Here is a 26,365-nt window from a genome sequence, read left to right on the forward strand (position 1 = left end):
GGGAGGGTCCTGCTTGGGCTGAGTGAAGGGATGGGAGAAGCTGAGCATGGTGTGCCAGTGCTCCAGTGCTGGCTCCATCCCAGCCTCGTCCTACGGGATATGGTGGGGTATTGACAGGCTGAGAGAGCTGGGGGGTGTTCAGCCTGGAGAAGAGAAGGCTCCAGGGAGACCTTAGAGCCCCTTCCAGTATCTGAAGAGATACAGAAGAGATGGGGAGGGACTCTTTGTCAGGAAGTGGGGCGATAGCTTAAGATGTAACGGTTTTAAACTGAAAGAGGGGAGATTTAGATGAAATCTCAGAAGGAAATTCTTTGCTGTGAGGGTGGTGAGGCACTGGAACAGGTTGCCCAGAGAAGCTGTGGCTGCCCCATCCCTGGAGGGGTTCAAGGCCAGGTTGGAGGGGGCTTGGAGCAACCTGGTGTGGTGGGAGGTGTCCCTGCCCAGGGCAGGCGTTGGGAACTGGATGGTCTTTGAGGTCCCTTCCAACCCAAACCATTCTCTGATTCTATGATACGGGTGCAGTGTGTTGGTGGAGCAGGACCGAGCTGTGCCTTTTCCCAGGAACATGGTGTAGATGTGCAGGAACAAAGTGCAGCTCGGGCACACACACACGGGCTCCTGCCACCTCTGTCACCTCAGGTGGGTTTGTCTAAACCCACACCCCGTCTCAGCCGTGAGGAAGCCTTTCTGATGGAGCACTTTTGATACCCTTTCTTGTCTCCTAGCCCACTTGTTACCTGCTTTCTGGTACTCAAATCTCACGCCTGCGCCCCTCCACGTGCCGCCCCCTCCCCGCAGCCCCCCAGCAGTGAGTGAGTGTCTGCCCCTCGCAGGCTGAGCCCCTCTCCAGAAGCTGCACCTTACATTTTTGCTGTTTGTAGCTGACGATCTGGTTTGCCAGCTGTTTGTGCTGGCAGCTGGATGCAGTTCAGGTCCTGAAAGCTGTGGTCTCCCTTTTCTCACAGGTCTGTCCATTTTGGAAGCAATTAGAAGATTGCTGTTTCTCCCAGCCATGGCGAACGGCTTCGGGCAAGAGCTAAGAGCTCTGTGGAATTGCTTCAGTGGAGCTGATGCCTCCTGGATGTTTCGGTAAATGGCCAATGCTGGGTCATAATTCCATGCAGGTCCTCGGGGATGGAGCCGTAGTTTGGCCAGCGGTGCTGCACGGCGTAGCTGTGTGCTCAGGGTAAGGACAAGCCAGGATGATGCTCTCTACTTTGGTGGGGATCAACGTTCAAGGGCTTTTCACTCCAGAGGGAAACAGGAATGTTTCTCCTTGTTCTGCACTCATGGACTTCTGGCTGACGGCACGTCTGTGTCACGTATCCAGGGCTACCAAGGAAGAGAAAAGCCTGAGGATGGAGGTGGCCCTTTGCTGGCCCATGGAGCTGTGGTCTGGGAAGATGCCTGGTCAGTTGTTAGTCCACCTACCAAATTAGTGATGGTCAGATTGTGCAGCAACCAGCAGCTCGCCTGGGAAATCTTGAATGTCAGGAGTAAGTAGTAGCCACATCTTTTATAGTTACTTTATTAGCAGATGTTTAATAGCTCCTGCTGATGTTGGGTTACGTGCCTGGGCAGCCATGGGCAGCAGGGCTGGGCAGGCTCCCCGATTCCCAAAGCCTGAACCCGCTTATAACGGGGCTTCTGCAGAACCTTCGCTGCCTTTTTGTTTTTGTTTAGTTATTACATTTCGTCTCTAGTGACTACAGAGCTGACAGCTGGTAAAGATTTGCATATGGCATGAAATTAAGTGAGTTCATTTTAATGTCTAATCTGTGCAAAGCTGAAATTTGGTTTCTAAAAGCCTCGCTTTGCCTTATCATTGCTGGCACATCTGCTTCGTGCATTAGCCTTTGATTTCTAAAAGTTTATTTTCCCTGTGTTTCACCAGGACGAACAATTAGAGCAGATCTTTGCAATCTTTTGTAAATGCTTTAACACCAGAGCTCAGGATCCTCCGGGGCATGCAGCAAGCGTCCTGCCTCGCCATGGAGGAACACCCTTTGCATTTCCAGAGTGCCTTTCTGCTGGGCTCTTCCCACCAGCCATCTGCCAGGAGAAGCTCCCCCAGCCCTTGCTGCCGTGGCATTTTCGGCAGAATACTCTGGGATTACACAATGCCAGCCCTAAGAGGGCTCCTTCCAGCCAGTGCCTCTTTGATCTGCTTCCCTCGAGCGTGCAAAAGTTACTTCTAAGCCTTCCCTTGTCCTCAAAGTGTGAAGTCAGCTTCAGAACTGGGCTGTGCAATTTATTTCAGTTTCTCTTCGGTTTTTTCTCGTTCACCTCTTGCACAAAGTGTTAAGAGGGGAAACCAGCTGTGCCCAGCACGGGGCACGGAGGGGAAATTACTCTTAGACCTCGTCTATGCTCGGGGAATACAGACACAGTTTCTGGGGTGTGGGGAGCCCCTGGAGTAGCAGGTCCTGCAGCTCGTAGCATCCCCAGTTTGTCCCCGAGATCAGAGCGTGCCCCATCAGGGCTGTTTTGGGGCTCAGGGATGAGGCAGCAGGTAAGAGTGATGTACGGGAGGACACAGCAGCTGCTAAAGCCAAACCAGTGACTTTTAACTAACAGGGCTTTTTACTGGTATTCTAAGAGCGGAGAAAATGCTGCCTGGATGTTGTCAACACTTTGTAGGAGCTGTTTCCTTCAGTGTAAATGAGCTGGTGGACTGGCCCACCAGGACGCTGGGCTTGTGGTGCCCAGCTTTGGGAGAAGATGACAAAAGCATCTGGCAGGAGTGTTTGATGTTTATGAGATGTCTTTTCTGATTCAGGTCTCCACCGCAGCGGTGTTGGGAGGATCCAGGAATGCAGATGGAGCACCTGAAAGGAGGTTCTTGAATATTGCTAGCTGGGAGAGAAGTGAAAAATACTTTGAGTCTCAACAAACGAGTGCTGAGAAGGCATCCATCCATCTGTGGCTCCTGAGTAGAGCTCTTGCAAGGAGTTACTGTTCCACAGACCAAAATGGCTCAGGTTTGTTCATGCGCTGAAGGGGAGGTCAGATCCAGACAGCAGAGAAGGGGGATGCCAGGACAGTGATGCTGGAGACAGACGGGTGGGACTGGGTTGGGCTGGCCAAAATGTGTCCCAAGCTGGGCTCCCTCCAGCACCACCGTGATTCAATAATGCTGAAGTTCAAGAGAGCACTTGAGTCGCTCTTTTCTCATGTTCTGCACCAAAGATCTTGGCATCGTTCAGACCTCAGCTAACCAGTGACTTGGGATGTGTCTCCTTCTCCTTCTCCTGCCTGGGGTGGTGAGAGGACAGATCCTCATTATGCAGCCATGAAGTGGGGTCAGAACCCAGCTGGTGTGGGGTCCCCTGCCACAGCCACAGCCCCCCTGCATGCCCCGGGTATGTGGTCTGTGCTTGAAAAGAGGCAGAAAGCAGAAGCAGGGAGTGGGTATGACAAGAGCACAGTAATCTCACGTTTGTGTAATGAGCTGGAATTGCAAACCTTGTGAATCTCGGGATGAGAAGAAGAGTAGAGTGCAGTGCAGTAGTCTCTATGGGAGGTCTGACCTTTCTGAGCTTGAAATTCAGGACGGAGAAAGCAACATCCTAGCTTTTTGGCAAATGATACGAGTTTTCCTCCAGACCATCTGGAATGGAGTTTGGGGTTGGTTTGGGGTTTTGCTTTTTTTGGGTTGGTGTTTTTTAGGGGTTTTTTTTTTTGCTTTAAAGTGTCTTCTATTTGGCAGGCAAGACATCTAGAGACTGGATAGACTGGATAGGAATTAGGCAGGGGCAGGAAAAGCAGCAGGCATGCAGCTTGTGCCCAGAAGCCATTTGCGAAGGCTGCTGAACATCCAGCACGGCCAAGAGAGGAGCTGAAGGGCTCCTGCCTGCTCTTCAGTGTCAGCAGGGTCCAGAGGGAGCTCTGTCCTGTCCCTGCCATGCTTGGCCCTTGCGAGATGCCACCAAGCACCCAGGTTTGCCTTTTTCTCACTGAGGAACCAGCCCTGGGTTTGAAGAGTCTCCATCGCTCAACACTCCCAGGCAACTTGGTGTCAGAGCCCTGGCATCTGCGTAGGGCCAAAGGGATGTGGTGAAGAAGCTGCACGTTGGCATCAGCAAAAGCCCAGGGCAGTCAGGGGATGGTAAAGCTTCTTCATGGAGGGAGAGCAAATTCTAGCAGAGATGGGTTGTGCCTTCATCTCACCTAGGCTGAGCTGGGGTCATGCACACCTTCTCTTCTCTTTGCTGGCGTTTATTAGTGCTGCTGCTCAAAAGGTCCTGGCGTAAATAAGGCTCGGAGCTGAAGGGCTCCTGCCTGCTCTTCAGTGTCAGCAGGGTCCAGAGGGAGCTCTGTCCTGTCCCTGCCATGCTTGGCCCTTGCGAGATGCCACCAAGCACCCAGGTTTGCCTTTTTCTCACTGAGGAACCAGCCCTGGGTTTGAAGAGTCTCCATCGCTCAACACTCCCAGGCAACTTGGTGTCAGAGCCCTGGCATCTGCGTAGGGCCAAAGGGATGTGGTGAAGAAGCTGCACGTTGGCATCAGCAAAAGCCCAGGGCAGTCAGGGGATGGTAAAGCTTCTTCATGGAGGGAGAGCAAATTCTAGCAGAGATGGGTTGTGCCTTCATCTCACCTAGGCTGAGCTGGGGTCATGCACACCTTCTCTTCTCTTTGCTGGCGTTTATTAGTGCTGCTGCTCAAAAGGTCCTGGCGTAAATAAGGCTCTTGGCTCAGGTGGCTGCTCATTCAAAAAAACCAATTAAAATAAATTGGGCTGGGTGGAGGTGCAATAGGGGTGCGAAAGGCTTTGGCAGAGGGCTGTAAATCCTGCTTTCTGCAGCGCTGGAGCTGCCCCGGCGCTTTCCATCTTCCCCTTTTCTCTGAAATCAAAACTCTTTTCCAGCTCCTTCCCTTGCTTTTGCTTCTGCTCTTCTCCAGGAGGAGAGGAGGTTTGGCAGGGCAAGAATTGCAGAGCAGAGACAGTAAATCACTGCTGTATTTTGCACGAAGCCACGCGGGGCTGCGAGTTCCCACTGTGGGCAGCTCTGTGACTCAGGCATCGCCTGCCTGAGGAGTCGGCCCTTCTGAGAGAGCTCCGTGCTTTATTCCAAAGAAACACGAATTTGGTGAGTTATTTTGCAGCGGTTTTGCTGCCGGGAGGGGTGGTAAAAGCAGCCAGGTTGATCTCAGCTGTGTTTGAATGCAGCTTCCCTGCTGGCTTCTGCGTGGAACTGCTGCTGCTGCTGCGGCAAGGTTCCCTGCTCTGCCACCGTGGAACAGAAACACACAAACAGCTCCTGGGTTAATGAGATTAAACGTCTCCAGCGGAACATCTCTATTTGTCTGGAGCACGCTACTTGTCCAGGCACTACTCAAATCCGGGTTTGAAGTCATGAGGCTTTGCAAATCCGCCTCTGCCTGGGCATCATCTCTAACTTTTGGTCCGAATTGGGGTTGAAATTTTCCCCCTTGGGCTCATCAAAGCCTTTCCCAGAGCAGAGCCGTGCTGGCAGATATACCCCAAACCCAGGGGGTGCTGGTTGTAACGCCGCCGGCAGCTCCCTGCACTCATTTGGCAGCCGAATGGGAGGAGTGGGGATTTTGAAATAAGCGCAGCAGGGAAGAAAACCCCATGATCTAAAGCAAAGAAGCGAAATCTCATTTTCTCCTTGAATTTCAGAGGGCCGAGCAGCGAGCAAACAATTATTTCCCTGCCACTTCGCTGGGTAGATCTATAATTCCGGAGTGACAGGGGACTGGTGCTCTGAAAACGAGCTGCTGGCTGATGGATAACGGGGGTGACGGCGGGGATGATGATCTGCTGGCACACAGTGTTCCCACCTCCTGCCTCACAGTAAATCACCGAGACCTCCTCAGGTGCCTCCATCCCTAATTCCTGGGACCCATGGTGGCTTCCTGAGCCTCGGAGGTGCAAGGCTGAGGTCTGGCAAGGCAAGAAATAGCGATGCAACGAAGCGACGCGTGGAAGGAGCAAGTGATTCCATGTTGCCTTTTCTCCCCCCTTGGTGCCCAGAGTTTTATGTGCTGTAAAATTTGTTGTGTGATCGGAAACGGCGGTTTGGCTGGGGTTTGTACAAGGGAGTGCTGCTAAATATAAAGGAAAGGTAATTGTTATTTCTTTCAAGCATAGCTTTCATTTTTCTCTGATCCCGTGGCACGGAAATTCAAATCCTGTTCTTTTGGGGGGAGAGAGGGTGCTGATTCCCCTGCCTCTCTCAGCAGTGGTGTCAGAGAACTGGAGGTAAAACCAAATACTTCCAGAGAGGTTGGTAATGGTGGGCAGGGGGTCAGGCTGGGAGCAGGGCTGTACTCTGAGGGCCCAGGGGATGGTTCCAGCTCCCTGCTATACCCAGCAGCAGCCTGTTCAGTTCTAATTTCCAAGAAAAATCAGGCAAAAGCACTTCCAGCCCAACTGGCTCTTTTCTGGTGTTCCCATGATGTCCTAATTAGCTTGTAAATATTACTGCACTTCTTTTTTTTTTTTTTTTTCTCTTTTTAGGCCAAGCGCACCACGTTAGACAGTAAGGGGAAGGAGAAATGCATTATGCAAACCTGGAGGGAAAAGCATCTGTTTCCCTCTCGCCCGCTCCCAGCACAACCTGCTGCTTAAAAGGAAAAAAGACACAGCTCTGAGAAGTGCCTCTGCTTGTTGGGAAAAGAGAGAGAGACGCTTCAAGGGGTCAGTATTGAAGTTTTTCTGAAGGATTGTGCAGCTGGGGCATGAAACGTGTCGGGAGCCACAGCAGAGGGTGGGAGATGCACCCTCCGTGTTGGCAGGGGGGATGCTCGCTGGGTGCACAGGGCAGGGCCAGGGTGAAATCCCCCTGAAGGTGCATCAGCCTTAGTAAAAGTGTTTGATGGTGGCAGTCCAGCAGGAATTAGGGAGATGTCCTTGTGTCAGCTGAGTTACCTGTGCCTGACAGTCCAGGAGCTGGGGTCCCCTGGGTGCCACCTGCCCAATGCAGAGCACCCCACGCTGCTGCCCCTGAGTGTGGTTTTCATGGGGGAGCTGCTTAAAATGTGCTTGGCAGGGGAAAGCTCAGAGGGGCTGAGGTTGTGCCTGGAGGCTGAGACTGGAGAAATGCAATTTAGCACCGTAGCTTTTGATTAAAATGACTTCACGGGGTTGAGAGGGATGTCAGCAGAGCCGGAGCTGGCATTCGCGGGGTTGGCTGGGCGGGGGGCAGGTGGGGACAAAGGGTGACCTCAAACCATGCTGGCCTCCCATCCTCCTGCCCCTTTCTCCTTTCAGTTCTGATTTTCCCGACAAAGCTCTGAGTTTTGGCAGCTCTTGGCTTCTGGAGTCTTTGGAGAAGCTGTGGTATTTCTTGTTTTTACGCTTAAAATAGCCTGGAATCGGGCTCTTCATGTTTCCTGGAGTCTGCTTCGCTTTCCAAACCCGAGTGAGAGTCACCATGATGCAAATAAGAATTAAAACCCGTTGAAAGCCCTGGGTTGAAGTCGGTGTGTATTTTACGGGCCTGCGACAGCTAATGCAGGAGCTGCTCCCCCGATAAGCATTATTTTGGATCACAATAAAAGCCACATCAGATCAAGGCTTTTGGCAAGACTCATTTTATGGTGGTTATTAAAGGCTGGAGTGAACTGCTTGGGGATGGGCCCCAGGGTGCATCAGTAAATAGAGAAGCGGAGGATCAAATAAAATGAAACATGTTATAGGTCTCTGAAAACCATCTTTAGAAAGAGCTTGGCATTATTATTATTTTCAGTCTAATGTTGTTTTCTGCCTAAGTAATGTCAGGGAAGTGTCTTGAATGGCTTCTTAATTTGCGAGGGTCCCCAAGGCATATCGTTCGGAAGGAATTGGATTAACACTTATGAAAAATAAATTACGGGCTGAGTGCTCGTTAGATGATTTTGAATTAATTTATTGATCTGAGGCTGGAGTGTTAGAAAATAGAGGGGAAAAATAACTGACGACACTTTATCCCCAAACATACACGATTCTTTTACTGAATAAACAAGGAGATTGAGCAGCAGTTTCCTGGCTTTGCTTTGAGGAGCTCGTCTGGCTGCATGGAGGGGCAGAGCCGCCGGGCTTGGGGTTTCCATGGACCCATTGGAGCAGGTGGAAAAGCCTGAGGGACTTCCCTGGCTTTGGCAGCCTGCAATGGCCCAGGGGAAAAGCGGGATGTGGAATCTCCCTCTGGGAGATGCTGTTGTTCCCTGGGAGATGGGCAGTAGAGAAGATGGAGCCGGGCTCTTCTTGGAGGTACAGAATTAAAGACAAAAGGTGGATGGCAGGAGGGGATGCTCTACTGCACACAAGAAAAAAACCCTTTGCAATGGGTGGTATCACCCTTGGGATGGGGGCCAGAGTGATGGTGGGGGATCTCCATCCTTGGAGATCCCCTGAACTCACCTGGAGAAGATCCTGAGCTGCCTGATGTACTGGGAGGCTGGCTCTGCTTTGAGCCAGGGCTCGGGCCAGATGGTCTCCAAGGTCCCTTCCAGCCTCAATTAATCCATGATTAATGAAAATAGCTCCAGACACCACAAGTGTGTTTTTACTCAGTTTGAGCTCCTTGTTGACCCCGGCAGCCAGCCAGCACTCAGGATCAAGTGGTGGAGTACCAAAGTGCAAACCGTCAGTGTCCTTGTGCGAAAGGCACCCCAACAGGGTTGGCTTGAACAGCAACAGGGCTGGTTTTGGTTTTTTTTTGCCAAACATTTGTGGAAACTGTAGCAGGCATTTGCCATTCAACATGATTTTCCTTTTTTTTATTGCTGCTTTCTTGGTCTGAGAGAGCTGTGCCCTCTCTCGAGGTGCTCTCTGCCTGCTACGGCCAAAGAAGTTTCAGTGAAAGCTGGAAACTTGGCAAACTTCTGCGGTATAAAGTGAAGCTGGTGTTTCTTTTTAAAGGCTGAAAGCAAATACATCCCAGGAACTGTCAGTCTATTAAAAACAAAGATAACAGTGTCTCTGGGTGCCTCTCTGCTGGCAGTCATCTGGCTTTCCATATTTACTTGATAACGTGATGGCTAGTGCAGCAGGCACCGATATCTAAAAATAAATGAAGGAGCTGTTCCTTCGGGCTCTGGGTTAATCTGGTTTGGGGAGAAATGGTCCATAGTGCAAGCTCAGGAAATCACACTGATGTTTTTTTAATGCAAAGTAGGATTTGCAGTACCAATGAGCAGCCGTGATGAGATATTTATCAGAAGGCACTTATGTTTTTCCACACGGGTCAGTGCAGGCTGCTCTTACTGGTGTTACTGGTCCTCTCTTCGGTGAGGTTTTGGTTCCAACACACTTATTTGGGGCTCTCTGGCCTGAGGTCAGTGCGATCCCTCTCGCCATGGCATGGCTTGGAGCAGGTTAGCAGTGCCCACCCAGCCTCAGCACTGTCCTACTGGTCTGTACTGGAAGCAGTGGGATGGGGTTGCTGGGATGGCTGTGCCTATTGTCCCCCTGGACGGGGGAAAGGGCTGACCTTGAGGAGCTTGGATATACCTGGAGGGTTTATTTGCCCTGAAAGCTCCTGTGGCAACTGTCTGGGTGTTGATGTCTGGACTCTGTTCCAAGCTGTGGGGTTTGGCCATCAGCAAGGTGGGCACTGCTTGGCACGGGCTGGCTCCACGTTGGCACAATCCAAGTCCCCTGAGGCATTTGGGGACCCTCAGTGGCCAGGTCTGCTGGCATGAGTGCAGAATCCTCCACCCACGGGCAGCAGCATCACTGATTTACACCTCTGGACCATAACCTGCTGATTAAAGTCAATTAGCTCATTAACTCTGCACACAGGGAGCTTTGTCTTAAAAAAATCAAACAAGTGAAAGTTTCACTCTTAACTGGGTCAAGAGCTTTTCTTTCATTATTTATTTTTTTTTTAATTTACTTCCCTCCCCTCCCCTTTCCTTCCTGGAGACAGGATTGGACTTTGTTCAGCGGCGGCGGCGGGGCTGTGGGGATCTCACGCTCTTCCTCGACAGCCGGACATAAATCCTCCGGAAGGGAGGGGAAGGAGAAATACTCTGATGAGGAACCACTGTCCTAAATCCCAAAGCAGGGAAACCAGGGCCATGCTGGGAGCTCTTCCACGGTGAGCATCACTGTCAGGGCTGTTTTGGGGTCTGAGCCCTGGTGCAGGGAGAGGGGGGTCCTGAAGGAAGAATAAGGCTTCAGATTAAAGGATTTGGCAATGTCTGATGAAACAAGAGCCTCCAGGCTTCCATTAATTAACAAATTAGCTCATCAAGATTCTCCCTAATTTGTCGAATATAAAGCTGCCCTATTAATTAAACAAGAGGACAGATTTTAATTTGCCTGGCAAAAATTGCACATGTAATTGATAAATGACACATGTGACCCGGTCTTGGTGAAAGTTTCCAGGAGCAGCGATGGGGGCTGAGCAAGGGATCAGCTCCTCTGAGCCAGCAGCACCCACAGGTGGGGCTTGGGGACCACCCCCTGTCCCCAACCCATCATCCCACCACCTCTCCTCCTCCTGCCAGCCTGCCCTTCTCTCTGACACCCAGCTCTGCCTGTGTTTAATTGATCCATCCACTTCAGCCTGGAGAAGAGGAGGCTGTGGGGAGACCTTATTGCTCTCTACAACTCCCTGAAAGAAACTCTCCCTAGAGAGATGGGGGTCGGTCTCTTCTCTCAAGTCACAGGCGACAGGACAAGAGGAAATGGCCTCAAGTTGCGCCAGGGGAGGTTCAGGCTGGATATTAGGAAAAATTTTTCCACTGAAAGGGTTCTCAGCCATTGGAATGGGCTGCCCAGGGAGGTGGTTGAGGCACCATCCCTGGAGGTGTTCAAAAGACGGGTTGATGTAGTGCTGGGAGGTCTGGTTTAGTGATGATGCTCCTTGTTTGTTGTGTGGGTGTCTATTTTTGTCAAAGTTAGGTTGACAGTTGGACAAGATGATCTTTAAGGTCCCTTCCAACCTAGAAGATTCTGTGATTCTGTGATTCTGTAATTGGGACTGGTTACATCCAGCCACTTGTTCCTCTTCCCCTAAATCCCCTTAACTTTCTGTTTTCCATGGATGCGAATTATTTAGCAGAAACTCTTACTGCCTGCCAGCCAGTGGCTTTCTGTTTTCCATGGCTGGGGAATTATTCAGCAGAAACTCTTACTGCCTGCCAGCCAGTGGTCCTTGGGGTTCGCTGGGGCTGGGGAGATGCTGGGCCGGGGGAGGTGGATGCTGTGACCCACGGGAAAAGCACTGAGGGCTGGGATGCCCAGGGAAATGCTTTTCCTCTCCCTCAGGAATTACAATCCTGTCGTTCCTCCTTGAAGGTGGCTACAAAAGACCCGTGCCAGTTCATGATCCCTGCTAGGGATGAAAGCAGCTCACTGCGGCCACTCGGCCCCGCGGCCGGAGCTTCTTCCTCCACTTGAAGGACAAAGGAATAAATGGGAGGTCACCTGGCGTTCAGATGATCTCCGTGTGGGATTAATTGCTCCCACATCATCTTCCCCAGCCAGATGTTGCCAGGTAAGCAGCATCGAGCTGGAGTACCCCAGGCTCCCCTCTACCAACCTTCTTCCTTTTTTTTCTCCCCCCAAAAAAAGTAAAGAGAAGACTTAACAGGAGAGAGCGTGTGAATGATGTGGACTCCTGCCTGAGTTTTTAATTTAGCTCTATTGATTTATAAGGTCTTTTCAATTACTGAATCCTTCTCGGCGGCGGCGTGCGGAGCGGTGTACGTGAGCTTCATACCCCATCGGGCCGGGCGCTGCGGCGGCGACCGCCTGCGTCTGCTCCAGGCTGACTGAGCCACAAATAATGAGGATTTCCTCTGCAACATTTAGTAAATAAAAGCTAGGAATTCATTAGCACAAGAACTTGTAAGAAGAAAAGACGGGAGGAAAACGGGAAGTGCAGGAGTTAACCATGAACGTAATACATGAAATAATTTTAATTCAGGAGAAGGCAATGTGAAATCTTATTAAATTTTCTTCTTTTTTTTTTAAATATATTTATTTTATTTTTTTTTTATTGTGTGGGCATGGCTGGGCGATTTCTGAGGGAGCTGGAGATGAAAAAAACACGTGGACAAGAAGTGACCTTCCCTCCCTGCTGGACCCTGGCCATCCCCACCGCCTCGTGGCTCTGGGATGGGAGCTGCTGACTGGGGAAGACACGAGGAGTCAGGAGCCTGAAAAGCTCTGAAATCCACCCAAAACCAGAGCAGCCCACGCCTGATCGTTTCGCTTTCTCTTCCTAGTGAGTGCTGGAGTATTAATAACCTTTTGGTGTAAAATTACTGCGTTTAAAAAATTTCATTACGTCTCTATGTCACGGGACATAGAGCAGAGGCAAACCTAATTAAATTACTGAGAATTAAATTGCTGGCCCCTCCAGCAAAGCCTGGGGGAGGGGGTCGATCCCTCCAGCTTTGCAAGGGATCTGAATTACTCAGCTCAGCTCTTCTCCCACCAAAGCCAGAGCCCTGGGGAAGGAGCCCAGTTCAGCCCCTGTGCCTGCCACTGGGAAGCTGGGGAGGGAGGGGGGGAGATGATGCTCATGGTGGATTTGTTTATTAAGGTCCATAATTAACAGTGATGAGATCTGCAGGAGAGGGAAGCGGTTGCCTCCATGAGAACAGGGGGAGGGCGAGATGGTTTTGGTGCTATTTAAAGGAGAATCTGAAAAGGCAGGAGGCTGCAAACACCGAGGTTCCTGCAAGCTCAGCAGAGCTGGTTTCCCCCACCAGCCTGGACGTGGCCGGGGGCTTGTGTGGGGGGACTGGCTGCTGCTGACCCTCCTTCCCCGTCCCGGGGCTGGTTATTTCAGAACACCTTTGCATCCCTTTTGATGTGGCCTATTTCTAAAACCCCAGCAGCAATTTGCAGAGGATTTCCTGCTGATTTGGGAGGCTGGGAGCGGAGCGAGGGGGGCGATGTGGCTGGGTGTGCAGGCTGGGGGGATGGACTGGGAAGCTGGGGAAGGAGGGGGGGAGATGATGCTCATGGTGGATTTGTTTATTAAGGTCCATAATTAACAGTGATGAGATCTGCAGGAGAGGGAAGCGGTTGCCTCCATGAGAACAGGGGGAGGGCGAGATGGTTTTGGTGCTATTTAAAGGAGAATCTGAAAAGGCAGGAGGCTGCAAACACCGAGGTTCCTGCAAGCTCAGCAGAGCTGGTTTCCCCCACCAGCCTGGACGTGGCCGGGGGCTTGTGTGGGGGGACTGGCTGCTGCTGACCCTCCTTCCCCGTCCCGGGGCTGGTTATTTCAGAACACCTTTGCATCCCTTTTGATGTGGCCTATTTCTAAAACCCCAGCAGCAATTTGCTGAGGATTTCCTGACGGATTGGGAGGCCAGGAGCGGAGCAGGGGGGCGATGTGGCTGGGTATGCAGGCTGGGGTGATGGGCACAGGGACACCCCACCACCACCACCACCCATCCCTCCAGGCTCCATTTGCTCTTTGGCCACCCCAAGGAGGCCTAAACTGCCTGGAGAATTGTCCCACAACCAGGATGGACCATGCTGGTGCCAACTGTGGCAGCCTGGCAGGAGATGCCCTTTCTTTGACCATACATCCCCCATAAACCATGTTTTTTGGCAAATGAGAACCTGAGAAATAGAGTTATAGGTGGAGTTCCCATTTTCTGCCCCAGTGCTAATGGTCCTTTTCGGCCACCCCGAGGAGGCCAATCCTGCCTGGAGAATTGTCCCACGACCAGGACGGACCGTGCCAGTGCCAACTGTGGCAGCCTGGCAGGATATGCCCTTTCTTTGACCGTACATCCCCCATAAACCATATTTTTGGGCAACTGTGAACCCAAGAAATAGAGTTATACATGGAGTTCAGGAAGAAATTTTTTACTATGAGGGTGGTGAGACACTGGAACAGGTTACCCAGGGAAGTTGTGGATGCCCCATCCCTGGAAGTGTTCAAGGCCAGGCTGGATGTGGCCTTGAGCAACCTGGTCTGGTGGGAGGTGTCCCTGCCCAGGGCAGGGGGGTTGGAACTGGATGATCTTTGAGGTCCCTTCCAACCCAAACCATTCTATGAGTCTATGAGTTCCCATTTTCTGCCCCAGTGCTAATGGAGGCAGCAAGTGTTGCTCGTGTGTTATTCACGGCTGTGGTTTAACACCTGTTACTGGGGGGGCTCAGGGTAGAGTCTTCCAAGGTGGAAAAAAAAAAAAAAGGCAAAATTGAAGTAATTTAAGTAGACAGTTTATGCTGTTGGTGTTCCAGCAGCTATCACCGGCTCTGTTTGGTGCTGTATGTATTATTGATGAGGTTTCATTAATATGCAAATCTGCACCACTTGATTGGCTCTCCTGGCGTGCTCCCAAGGCCCTTATAAATTATATAAGGACCTGGCTCCGCTGCCACGCTGGGGCTGGGGCGAGTGGAGGGCTCAGGGGGGCTGGCAGCCCCTCACCCAGGGCATTGGGGCTGGCTGAAGTCCTGTGCTGAGCTGGAGCTGCCACCGGTCCCTTCCTGGTCCCACTCTGCTCCTGCCAGCCCCGCATCTCCCCTGGCTCCCCACTTTCCTGCTGCTTTCCCCCCCTCTGATCTCTTTGCAGGCAAACCCAGGAGTTGGTGTTGCATTTTCCAAGCCGTGGTTATTTAGGGGGAGCTCAGGCTTGTTGGGTCATCTCTGCACCCACCATGGGGTGCGAGCGAGGTGGTGGGAAGTTTGAGGAGCCTGTAGAGGAGGAGAGGAAAAATCCCATAAAAATCTGGGGCTGGAATGGACGCTTGGCAGCAGCCAGTTTCTCTCCTGGTCCCTGATGTGGGCAGAGCGGTTTGTTTTACACGAGCTCCTACCGGCACGCAGCAGGAAATTACACCTCGTCCTTCTCATCCTGGATAAAAGATGTGATGCAGATGCACCTGCAGGTTAATTAAGAGCGAGCAGGACGCCTGCTGCAAACCTTGTGCTTCCAACTCTCCATCCGTGGGCAGAGAACTCCGCTGGCTCTAACGAGGGATGGGGGAAACATCCCAAGAGCCCACCTCCCGACATGGTCCCTTGGCTAATTTTCTGCCCAGCTGTGAAGGTGTGAGCAGGACACGGCGAGCAGCCTTTTCCCCAGCGTTGGGCTGCTGGCTGGGAGAATCCCAGGATCCAGAGGACGTGTGGCTGCAGGAAATTAAAGCTGGATAATAGCAAAAGACCTCTGGCAGGGCATGTAATTAAAGTGAGGATTTGAGAGCAGGTGGATGAGGGGGGCAGGATGGGAAAGAATAGCTTCTGCTTGGGATTAAAAAAGCAGAGACAGAAAATACCCCCTTCTGCAGGGGATAAAACATGAGTAATGATCGTCCTGCTGCTCCCTGGGCAGCCCTGCTTCTTCCCTTGCTCTTCCTTTAAGATTTGAGGGTAAATGTCCTTGGTGGAAGCGATGTTTGGGCTGGGAAACCAGCAAAGCTGCTCCAGATTTAAACAGGGGGAACGGGGCAGGATGAGGGCAGCCCCGGTGCCGGGGGGGGTTGGCAGCATCCTGGGGTGATGGGGACACCCAGCTCCCCGCAGCCATCACTCTCTGCAGGATGAGGAGGAGTGGCCTGGGAGGGAGGAAGGGTTTCTCTTGGCACGGGGAGCCTCAAGCTGTTGGTTTGCCTGCTGGGATGGAGAGAAGCCACTCCACGTCTCCAGCTTTGAGATTCTGAGGCTTCTGGGACGAGTGAGGAAGGCTCCGGTGCCCTTCCTTCATCCTCCTCACGGAGCCTGTACGGGTGGTGACGAGGGTCCCCATGGGTCCCCATCACTGTCCTGGGGACCCATGGCCAAGGGTGGGCAGGAGAGGAGCTGAGCTGCAGACAGGGGCTGTGGCTTGTGACCCTGCTGTTCCCCTGGCAGGAGATGCTCAGAGCCTGATTAAAATCGTGCTTTAATGACGTTGCCCCTCTCACTCCCAATTAACTCAGCAGTGGCCCCACCACCGCCCCAGCAAAAAGAGCCGGGGGGGGGGAAAGGATGAAGGGACCCCAAATCCCCAGCAATTATCCCAGTGGCCAATTTAATTTGCAGGTGACAGCGAGAAGGCAGCAGCGATCCAAATATCGCCCACCCCACACCCACACTTTCACTCTGCTGCTCAGCTGCTGGAGCCCTCGGCGGGGAGAAATTGGGGAAAAAAGCCCTGAAAATGGCACTTCCCCATGGGGGGGGCTGTGGGAGGCACCTCAGGTCCCTGCCAGCTCCCACACTTTGTCCTTGCCTGTGCTGGGGGTGTGTGTTTATGATGAATTAATCTCTGTCAAATGAAAATGGTGATTTTTTTTTCCCCACCTGGCAGATGCCACTTTGACTGCGGGTCTCGCGGCGGGTAAACATTAATTGCAGCACGCCTTTAAATAGGAACAAAATTGACAGGACTGAATTACTTCACTCCAGTCCCCTGATGCCAAGCCGTAAATCATGCGCCGGAGTTTATAGAGACTTTATGTGTCTTGGGCTGGGCTGGATCAAAATTTTTTGAAGAATAATGACACATTAATAATAGCCTGCCTCGGAGATAAAATTAGCAGAGGGGTATTTTTGCTTCGATTGAAGTTGGAGCTGGGTTCTTTTGCCTTGATACCGGTCTCTTACGTGGAGAGTAATCGCTCGTGGGGTTGGATGAAATGATGCTGAGCTCCTTCCAGGGAGGGAGAGCGAGCCCAGAGTGTCACCAGTGCAGTTATGAACTGGTACATCCATTAGCTCATTGATAAACTCTCCAGCATCTGAGCAAGTTGTTCATTTGTGAATGCTTTGTGTGACATCCCCTTGTCAGCACAGGGGCACAGGCTTGATGGGTGTTTGGCCTGGCTGTTGCTGGCGAGAGCACGCGTTGTCCATGGGGGTGGCTGGGCAGGGTAGGTGTTCTGGCTGCTTTACCCCCTCTTTAATCCCACAAAATTCACATTTCCCCACCCCCAGGTCATGCAGCCCTGTCATTGCCCAGGGGAGTCAGCACCAGGGCAGCAAACCTGCTTGGAAGGAGGGGATGTGGGGAAGTCCCCATCTCGCTGCCACCAGCAAGGGTGCAGGACTCACAGGTCTGAGCTGAGACCTCCTCAGCTTATTAAATATGTGTTTTTCCCCCTGCATAATAAAAAAATACATGATTCTTTCTGTGCCACTGCTCTGTGAGCATGTGCTGCCAGTGCCAGGGTGTCCTGCTGCTTGTGGCTGTTCTGTCCCTGTCCCTGGGGTTCCCCAAGTCCCTCAGCTGTGGGGATGCTCTTCCCTCTTATCCCTGTGCCAGATTTGCAGGTGCTGAAGGATCTGCCAGTTCCGGGAAATCCTGAAGATGCTTTTTCAGTGCAGGATGAAGCCCTCTGAGATCATAGAAGATATTTCAAGCCACCACCCTGTGTCGGAGGGGGAAGAGCTGCAGTTTCCAGCCAGGCTGTAAATGGGGATGTGAGTCTCTGGGATGCAGGGAAAGGAGCTGTGGTACCACTTGTGTTTTGTTGATCCTGGCTGCTCCAGGCAGATGGACGGATGGGTGGTGTTGGGTGAGGATTGGAGTTGCAGGGATGGATGGATGGATGGATGGATTGCTGGCTGGCTGGATGCATGGATGGATGCATGGATGGACGGACAGATGGACAGACAGACAGCTGGGTACACAACCAGGATGGACCACGTTGGAGCAGTCTGGACAGCCAGCCAGACAGATGGGTGATGCCAAAGTTCACCAGCCAGAAGGGGACACTGACCCCCAGAGCCAGCAAAGGTGATGGTGGTCACAGGTTTCCTCTTCCTCACCCCAAATCTCCTTAGCAATAGATGGTGGATTTTATTTTAGGCTGTGCTGGCTGGCTTGCTGGATACATGGATGGACAGACAGATGGACAGACAGACAGCTGGGTACACAACCAGGATGGACCACGTTGGAGCAGTCTGGACAGCCAGCCAGACAGATGGGTGATGCCAAAGTTCACCAGCCAGAAGGGGACACTGACCCCCAGAGCCAGCAAAGGTGATGGTGGTCACAGGTTTCCTCTTCCTCACCCCAAATCTCCTTAGCAATAGATGGTGGATTTTATTTTAGGCTGTGATTTCCACCTGGATGGAGTCAACTCCACACCTGGCTGGAGCTGCTCAAACGGCTCCCGCTGCTTTGAAGATCGGAGCCGTAACGAGACAGGGATTTACGGCTGCCATCAAGAGAGGTGAGGGGCTTCGCTCCCCCCCAAGGTCCCCCCTGGGTTAGATTAGCCTGTCTGCGAAGAAACTTAATTGATTCTTTAGGTTAAAGCCTTCTCATCTGCGCAGACAAGCAGGGGCATTAATTCTGGATAATGTGACACGCAACATTTGCGTGCAGCTCTGCGGCGCGGCGTTCCCTCCCCCTCCTCGCTTTTGGGCTCTGATTTGTTTTCTTTCCAAGGCAAACTCTGGATCTGGCTTCCATCAACAGCGCTAATTAATCCCTTTTGATATATCCCAACGTTTATTTATTATTTTTTTTTAATAATTTTCAGAGAACAGGTGCATCACAGGAACAGGCTTTTATCCGTCCCGGGGGAAAATTGCATCCAGTGTTGGGCTGAGCTTTGGACATCAGGATGCTCGAGGTGTATCCAGTGTTTGGAAGAAGCTGGGGTGGGGGGGGGGACACCCCGGTGAGGGCCCAGGTATCCCCATGGCTCCCCCAGCACCGCCGAGTGACTCTCTCATTGCTCCAGAAATATCCCCACCGCTGGCACGGGCTCAGGAATAAAACATATTTTGCTGTTATTTTTAACGGTGGGGGGGGGGGGGAGCTCAGCCCTGGGGACCTGCACCGAGGCCACCCCCCCTCGGCCAAAAAGAGACCAAAAATGGCATTGCTCACTCGGAGAGCAGCCGGAGCCGGGGGGGGATGCTGAGCATTCCTGTAAGGGAGCAGCATCATTCCCTGCTGGTGATGGGGAGCAGGAGGGGGCTAATGGCAAAATGGGAGAACGTCGGCCAAATGCCAAAACACGTTTGTGTAAAGTCTTGCTCCGTGGAGCGGTGATTGCCCAAAAATTAATTGCGTGGAAAACTAGATTTATTTATTTAAAAAAAAACCAAACAACATATAAAGAAGAAAATAAGTTTTCTTATCGGTGTTCGTGCAATGAAACGCTTTGCTGTTATTAAGACAAATCCAACTGGTGGCTTAAATAATTGGGTATTTATTTCCTGAGGGGTTTATCAGCCGGGTCACATCGACGGTTCTATTTTTGCCGTGAGATGGCAGGAACACTCGCCTCGATCTGCATTTTGTATCTGGCCGTTGCAAGCCCTGGCACCGGCTGTGGGAGAAGCCCAACCTGAGGATTTTTAGGGTGATGCTGAAGGGAAGAGTGAAAGATGAGCCCCTATTAAGATGAGCCCCTTCGGCAGCTTCGTAGCCAACTCCAGCCACTAAAGACCTGTTGGCATCGTTCATCTCCCCAGTGGGATGCTCAGCATCCATGAGCCTTGGTAGGACTGTGTTTGACCCTTTTCTGTCCCAAATTCCCCCAGGGCCAGGGGTTGGTGGCCTCTGTGCCACCAAAGGAAGCGAGTGGGGACCTCAGGAGATGTCAGAGATGCTGACACCGAGCCGCATCCTCACACCCACCGAAGCCCAGAGGAGGCAGCTGAGCTTTGCACGGTCACAAATGCCTGAGTCTTTCAGTTTTCCAAACCCGGAGCTTGTGGTTTGGGTTTTTGCTTTCTTCTTTTTTTTTTTCTTCTGGGCTGCAGACGCAAGCAGACCTGGCCTGAAGAGTTTTCCCACAAAAGATGTCACAATAAAAAAAAAAAACAACTCTGAGTCAGAGAAAAAGAGAAAAAAATGCCTCATTTTCCACAGGAAAGGATTTCAGGGTGACACAGCGCCTGGAGAGAACAGGCAGTTCTGGTGAAATTAACAATTTGGGGGTAAATTGGGAGTGCAGTGTGGAGAAGACCTCTGCTGATACCAGGAGCTGCTTGGCCACGGACCTGTTTTTAGGATAATAAAAGCACACACACGTGCACAGCATCCCCCCGTGTGCCAGCTCCCTCTGCCCATAGTGACCCAAGAAGCCATTCCCTCCCGCCTCTGCCAAACAGCTGGGGGATAAAAATCCCTAAAATTAGATAAAGACCATGAAATGAAGATGCACTTGGAAATTCAACTTTCTGGCCCTTGTGTTTCCAAAACACCTTCCGGGAGGGGAAGAGCATGGAGGACTTTGCACCAACCCTGGGGAAACCTGGTTTTGAGACTGAATCCCAAAGGATTGGGTCGTACGGTCATTCTATGCATATTTATGGGAAAAGTGCTTTTTCCAGATTTACAGAGATGTCCTAAGGTGAAAAATGTGATTTTGTATTCGCCATTAATCTTGTACAACAAGACACATGGAGGGGATCCTGTGGGGAATTCAGATTAATTGATGGAGTTGGTAGGAACAGATACGTAACTTGCCGAAAGGATCCAAAATCGTTGAATGAAGGGCTCCTGCTGCCTCTCTTTCCTTGGTGGGAAAGGAAATAACCTCATTTTCCCCTTTATTAATGAAATCCAGCCGGAACCAGACCCATTCCCTGGCACAGGGGTTTTCTTTCTGCTGCGAGGGGTTTTAATCACAGAGTTTCTTAATTTCACTCATACTGTAAAAAGAAAGAAAAAAGGAACCCAGATGGGGAATTAAAGGAATCTCTTTAAAAAAAAAAAAAAAAAGTGTCACATTAAGATATTTGTGTTTTTAACCTAAAACCTTGTCCTGCAGATGGTCACGATGGAGATCTCCTACCCTTGTGCCACACACCCCCCTGGGAGCACACCAAAACCCACCCCATGAGTCCCCTCGGCTGAAGGTTTATTCTGAATCACCTCCCACAGCTCAAGATTTATTAAGGGTGGATCAGGAGGAGACATCAGAGCATCCCCCAGCAGTGAAAGGCAGAGAAACCCGTGGGCGGGGGCGGTGGCTTTTGGATGTGCCCAAAAATCTGCATCTTTTCAGTGAGATCAGCCTTAAAAATCCGGGGGCTGAGGTGTGAAATATAAAAAGCATTAAATAGGTTTATTGTCTCCAGGCTGGGCTGGCTGAAGGCGAATGCCCCAGCAGCTCAGCTGCAGCCCAGGGAGTAATTCACCCACCTGTACCCTTGGGAACTGATTGCCCTGGTAATTAGCATGTGCTAATTACCCCTGCAACCTTAATAAAAAGGGGGCAGGCTCTCTCCAGCCCTGTGGTGAAGTTAATCTGGAGGTTGGTGCTTGTGGGGAGCTGCTGCCCTCCTGGGACAATCCCTGTAGGGATGCTGTGGTGGGTGCTCATACTGGCTTTGCTGGGGACAGGGGCTGTGACCCCTGTGGTTTGAAGATGAAAACCAGGTAGGAGAGACCATCCCTGAATGTCCCCCATGAAGCAGAGGTGAAATGGAGCTGGGCTGAAGTTTTGGGCTCTACATAAAGCCCCTGGAGCTGGGCTGTGAGCCTGGGGCTGCAGTGGGGACCCTGAGCATCCTCAAGGCTGTGACACAAGGACTTTGCTGGGGCAGATGCTGCTGGTGAATCCTCACCCTGGACCATGAGCTCCAGGTAAGAACCTCTTTGAGATCCCTGTAGTGGGGGGGGGAGAGGGCTAGGAGGCTTTCAGGGAAACCTGTTACATGTTTGAGCCTGGGAATAGAGGGATGGACCCCAAATATCAGCCTCAGGGTCTTGGTTTAGTTTTCCAGCTCCTCACCAAAGGACTGTTGGATGTGTTGTGGTGGGTTCCTGAGTGCTGGAAGAGCAGTGCCTGCAGAGATGGGGGTGGGTGCCAAAGGAAGATTTCATTACATGATGGACGAGGCACATCTCTGGCACACGAGGTCTTGGTTTGGTTTTCCAGCTCCTCACCAAAGGACTATTGGATGTGTCATGGTGGATGTGTTGGAAGATGGGGGAGTGCTGGAAGAGCAATGCCTGCAAAGATGGGGCAAAAGCGGGTGGGGGTGGGTGCCAAAGGAAGATTTCATTACATGATGGACGAGGCACATCTCTGGCACACGGGGGGTGTATTCCCAAGCCAGGCTGTGCAGGGAGCCATGGGGTGAAAGCCTGTGCTGCCCCTGGGGACATGCCAACCAGGGCCACCAGCACTGCCCCTGTCATCATTTGCCTGCAGGGCAGCCGTGACATTTATGGGGTGGGGGGAAAGCAAAAACCAAACCAGCCCCCATGGCTTTGTGATGAATCAAGCTGCAGGAGAGAGAAATGCAGACTAAAGCTGTGCAGATGCCTGGCGTGGACACACCAAAGCCTTTAGCTCTGCCCCCCCCGGGGACAGATGAGGTGAGCCTGGCTGGAGTGCTGATGACGTGCTCATTACCAGACTAATTGCTTCCATGGCAGATGTCGGAGGCCAGCGGGTGTGAGCCGGGCTGGGTCCCCTGGGTGGGGGAAGGTCTGGCTGTGGCTGCAGGCAGGGAGCCCAGGGCAGGGTGCCCTGTGATGCTGGGGACACTTCATCTCCTGCTTTCATCTCAGCTGCAATGGCCTTTAATTCCCAGGGAAGCTTCTTGAGTGCCCTGAGCCCCTAACGAGCCCTGAGGGATGAAGCGCTGTGTGTGGGAGCCTGGTGCTGCTCCTCATCTCTCATTTTGCAAAAGAAATTGTTATTTCTCCTTGGGTTTTACTGGTCTAAATAACTATTTTTTTTTCTTTTTGGTGGAAAGATGTCTTGCTCTCACCCCTTCTCGCGTGGCTCTGAGCAGAGGCAGGGTCTTCCATGGGAAAGGGGTGAGGCTGGTTGATGGTTCCCCCTGAGCAATCAGCATCCCGTTTGTCCCAAAATTTCCTTGCTGTTTTGGGGACCAAAAGCCATTCCCGGTGAGGAGAGCCAGACCCTGGAATGCTGCTGGATCCCACCATCCCAAGCACTGATGTTCTCCAGGCCTCAGTGGGAACCACCTGAGACCTCAGCCAGGAATTGATGAGAAGAGCTGCATCTACTTGTAAATCCCCATGGGGGTGATGTCCTGTCTGTTACCTGCTGGACTGCCTCCAAGGCAAGAAGCAAGTGACTTGATAATGCTGGAAAGGATGTCCTGTGCTGCTGTTTAAAAATAAAACAAAGTGCCTGTGCCTGGCAATCCCTCATCCCTGCGCCTGGAGCTGTTGGTGGCTCTTGACAGCTCCTGCATGAATCAGAAACCATCAATAAGTTGCCCAGTGCAGGCATGTCCATCACCCCCTGCCATCCTGGTGGGCTCAGCTGCTCTGACCAGGGATTGAGGTGTCATCCTGCACCCAGGCAGTGTCTCAGCCTGTTTTGGGATGGCAGTGGGTGGGTGGCAGTTGATACATGGGGGTGTAGATGGGGCAGGGTCCTGCTGGCAGCAGAGCTGTGCACAGGGAGTGTTTGCAGCCTGTTGCATCAACCCTGCATTGCAAAGGAGGGGGGTTCAGGTGCCAGGGGGTGAGAAGGGGCAGTGCTGGAGCCGTACCCCAGCCATGGGGTGTCCATCACTCTCCTGCCTGTGCCACTTTTGTATCTGAGCATGGCTTGAGCACTTGACAGTGCTCTGCTGGGGAAAAATCCTGTGAAATTGGAGTCAAAATAGAGGTTTGGAAGGTGCCAGGGGTGCGGTGAACAGTGGGACCCAGAGGGGCTGTTTGGGGCTGAAAACAGCAGCCTGGTGCAGGGATGCCCTGACCGGGCTGGCCCTGTCCTGCCCATCCCAGCGGTGGGATGTGGTGGGATGGGGTGTCTCCTGCCACCAGCAGCACCATTGACAGCCCTGGGGCTGCAGTGGGTTTCGGCAGCATCATCCCAGTGCAGACATGGCTGTGTGGAGTCCTGCTGGGTTCCCGTGCCGCCTCGCTATTTATAAGCCTGAAGTTGCACAAGGTTGGGACTGGTTTGTTGTTTTTTGTGGTTTTTTTTTTATTCTGTGATTGTTTCAAATCAGCGAAATGGGGAAAGCGAGCAGTCTCTTTGACATCCTGTATGTGGGCTTTTAATTTGTGCAATGAGTTCTCGTTTCCACTCGGATGGCGGGGCGGTAATGGGATACGGAGCTCGTTACCGCGGTGGGTGACGAAGCTGAGAGCAGGAGGGATGAGCTCCCCACAGCCCACCCGTGGGAAAGGCAGGGGGATACTTATCCATAGGGATAAACCCAGCCCTGAACCGGGGCAGGGATTGGGGCTGGGAAATGCAGGGGGAGCTCCGTGTCGTGTCCTTGCAGCTGAACCCAGCTCCATTCCCAGCCCTTTCGCGTGGGTTTTTTCCCTGCAGCTCTGCCCGGGGCAAGGGAAAGCGCTGCTGAAGGATGGAGAAAAGCTCCCCTGGAGAGGGAAAGGCTTTATGTGATTTCTTCCACATTAAGTGTGACATCTGCTCCAGGATGAGTCAGGCGGGTTCCCACCACCCGGAGAGGAGAGGAGGGCAAACACCCGTACGGGCAGGGCTGGACCTTCTGGGCTCCATCCTTTCACCCTGGCTCAGCAGGAAGGCACTCGGGAGGGGGTTATAATAAACCCAAATCAATCAGTTCATGATACACTGAATTCAGAGCTATAATTGCTTTGCTTGATGTGGGTGGAACTCGGTGTGCTTGCTGGGGAGGTGCTGGATGCCAAACACTCTGCCACCCCCTGCCCATGCACCAAGCTGTTCTCTGTGGTGTTTCTGCACGGTCACCACCCCCAGGAACGGGGTGTTTTGTCCTGCTCTTTGCAGTGGTTTGCTGAGCAAACGGTGCTGAGCGCCTCGGAGGGAAACCCCAAACCGCAGGGCAGAGCAAACCCTGGATATAGGACGTTTTATCCCAAGTCAGCGTGTTTTTAACTTCACCATCTTGCTAAGCACGGGGGTAAGTGCCCGTGAGCGGGGTCCTGGGTCCTGCTTTGCCCAGTGGAAGTGGCAGGTGCCTGGGAAAGGGATGGACTGATTCTGCCCAGGAGCATGGCTCGGCTCCCATCCCAGTGCTGTGGGGTCTGCAAAGCTCAGCCTTGCTGGGGAAACTGGGGCTGTGCCGGGTCTTGGCTCAGGACCCCTGGGTGCTGTCTGTCACTGTGGTGTTGTGCCCTGGGGTCAGCACTTGGCAAGACCATCCGTGGCAGAGTATCCCCAGCCCTGCCATGCCCCAGGGTGGTTTTTGGAAGCCCCCAGCTCCTGCCCTGCTGCCTGTCCCATCCGTGCCACCCAGCACCGCCTGGGCCATGCATCTTTTCGGGCCTCATCCAGGAGCTGGGCTGCAGTCACACTATTTCACCCCAAGCACACTGAAGGAGATAACATTAGCTGTGGTTATTTTTCCCCTCCATGCTGGCTTGGTCCTCAGGATGCTTTGTGGGTTGTCTTTACAGCTGAGGATAATTAATTAACTGTAATTAATTATCCTTAATGTATGAACATCCTTGCTGCTAGGGAGATGGGTGAACTGCCTGGTGGCAAACCTTGGGCAACACCAGTGCTGGTGTGTCCCCGTGGGGTAAATCCTGCTCCTTCCCCAGGCTGTGTCCTGCTGGCAGGAGGGGGATGAAATGGGGGCATCACCCCAGAAACCTCCTCCTGCTTCCAAGGCGATGCTCAGGGACCCAAACCCTGTGCTGGCTCTTCTCCAGGTTGGGTTAAAAGCTGCAGCTGAGGAGCGTGGGGGCTGCGTGGGGAGGGAAGGGATTTTCTCAGTGCCCACATCAAGAGCAGGGTTATCCAAACCTCCTGCTCTGCGTGGGTTGGGGGGGGCTGTGCTGCTCAGTGCTCCCAAAGTGGGGGCCACCCCGGAAAACCTCCCCATTTCCTCCCTGTTTGTGGCCAGGCTCCCCCTGAACCCCATCCCTGCATCCAGCCTTGTCCATCCCTTTTTCCTGGGAGAACCTGATGCCTCTCACAGCACCCCCTGTACCCTCCAAAAGACTTTTTTGCCCGTGTTAAAAGGGCTTGGGGGGTGGGGGGATGATGGAGCTGCATCCAGCCTTGTCCATCCCTCTTTCCTGGGAGAACCTGATGCCTCTCACAGCACCCCCTGTACCCTCCAAAAGACTTTTTTGCCCGTGTTAAAAGGGCTTGGGGGGTGGGGGGGATGATGGAGCTGCTGCCGCAGAGCCCCCCGCGGGCTGCGCAGGCTGGGGGTGCTGCCTGGAAGCAGCTGCTGCATCCTGGTGGTAATGAAAGCCATCGGGGAAACCAGCCCCCGAGCGGCAGCAGCGGCGTTTGGGAGCCAGATTGGACGAAGGGAAGTGACTCAACGTCTTGGAAGGAGTTGGGGGCGGTGGGGAGGGCGGCGGAGGACAGCGGGTGACCCGGGGTGGGGACAGCACCGCGGGGTGGCTGGTGGCCACCTGCCTCCCCTTTGGGTTCCCCAACTGGGGCCAGCATCACTCCGGAGCCCTCTGATGCCGTCAGGGCGGCGGTGGGGGGGACGGGAACAGGAAAGGAGGCCCCTTGGGAAGTGGTTTGTTGCTTCCTCGTGCTGGGTCGCGGCAGGATCCCGGCCAGCGTTC

General features: G+C 52.7%; 1 long non-coding RNA gene across 1 annotated transcript; it reads left to right on the top strand.

Moving 5' to 3' along the window:
- Positions 1–989: 989 nt before the first annotated feature.
- Positions 990–11,512, top strand: LOC106899632. The gene is made up of 6 exons (XR_001414066.1): positions 990–1,089; positions 1,331–1,496; positions 2,780–2,981; positions 6,486–6,665; positions 9,880–10,050; positions 11,256–11,512. It is a non-coding gene; the product is annotated as an uncharacterized LOC106899632 (long non-coding RNA).
- The last annotated feature ends 14,853 nt before the right edge of the window (positions 11,513–26,365 follow it).

This window comes from Calidris pugnax, unplaced genomic scaffold (genome assembly GCF_001431845.1).
Source record: "Calidris pugnax isolate Ruff unplaced genomic scaffold, ASM143184v1 scaffold32, whole genome shotgun sequence".
In the NCBI taxonomy this organism is placed as follows: Eukaryota; Metazoa; Chordata; class Aves; order Charadriiformes; family Scolopacidae; genus Calidris; species Calidris pugnax.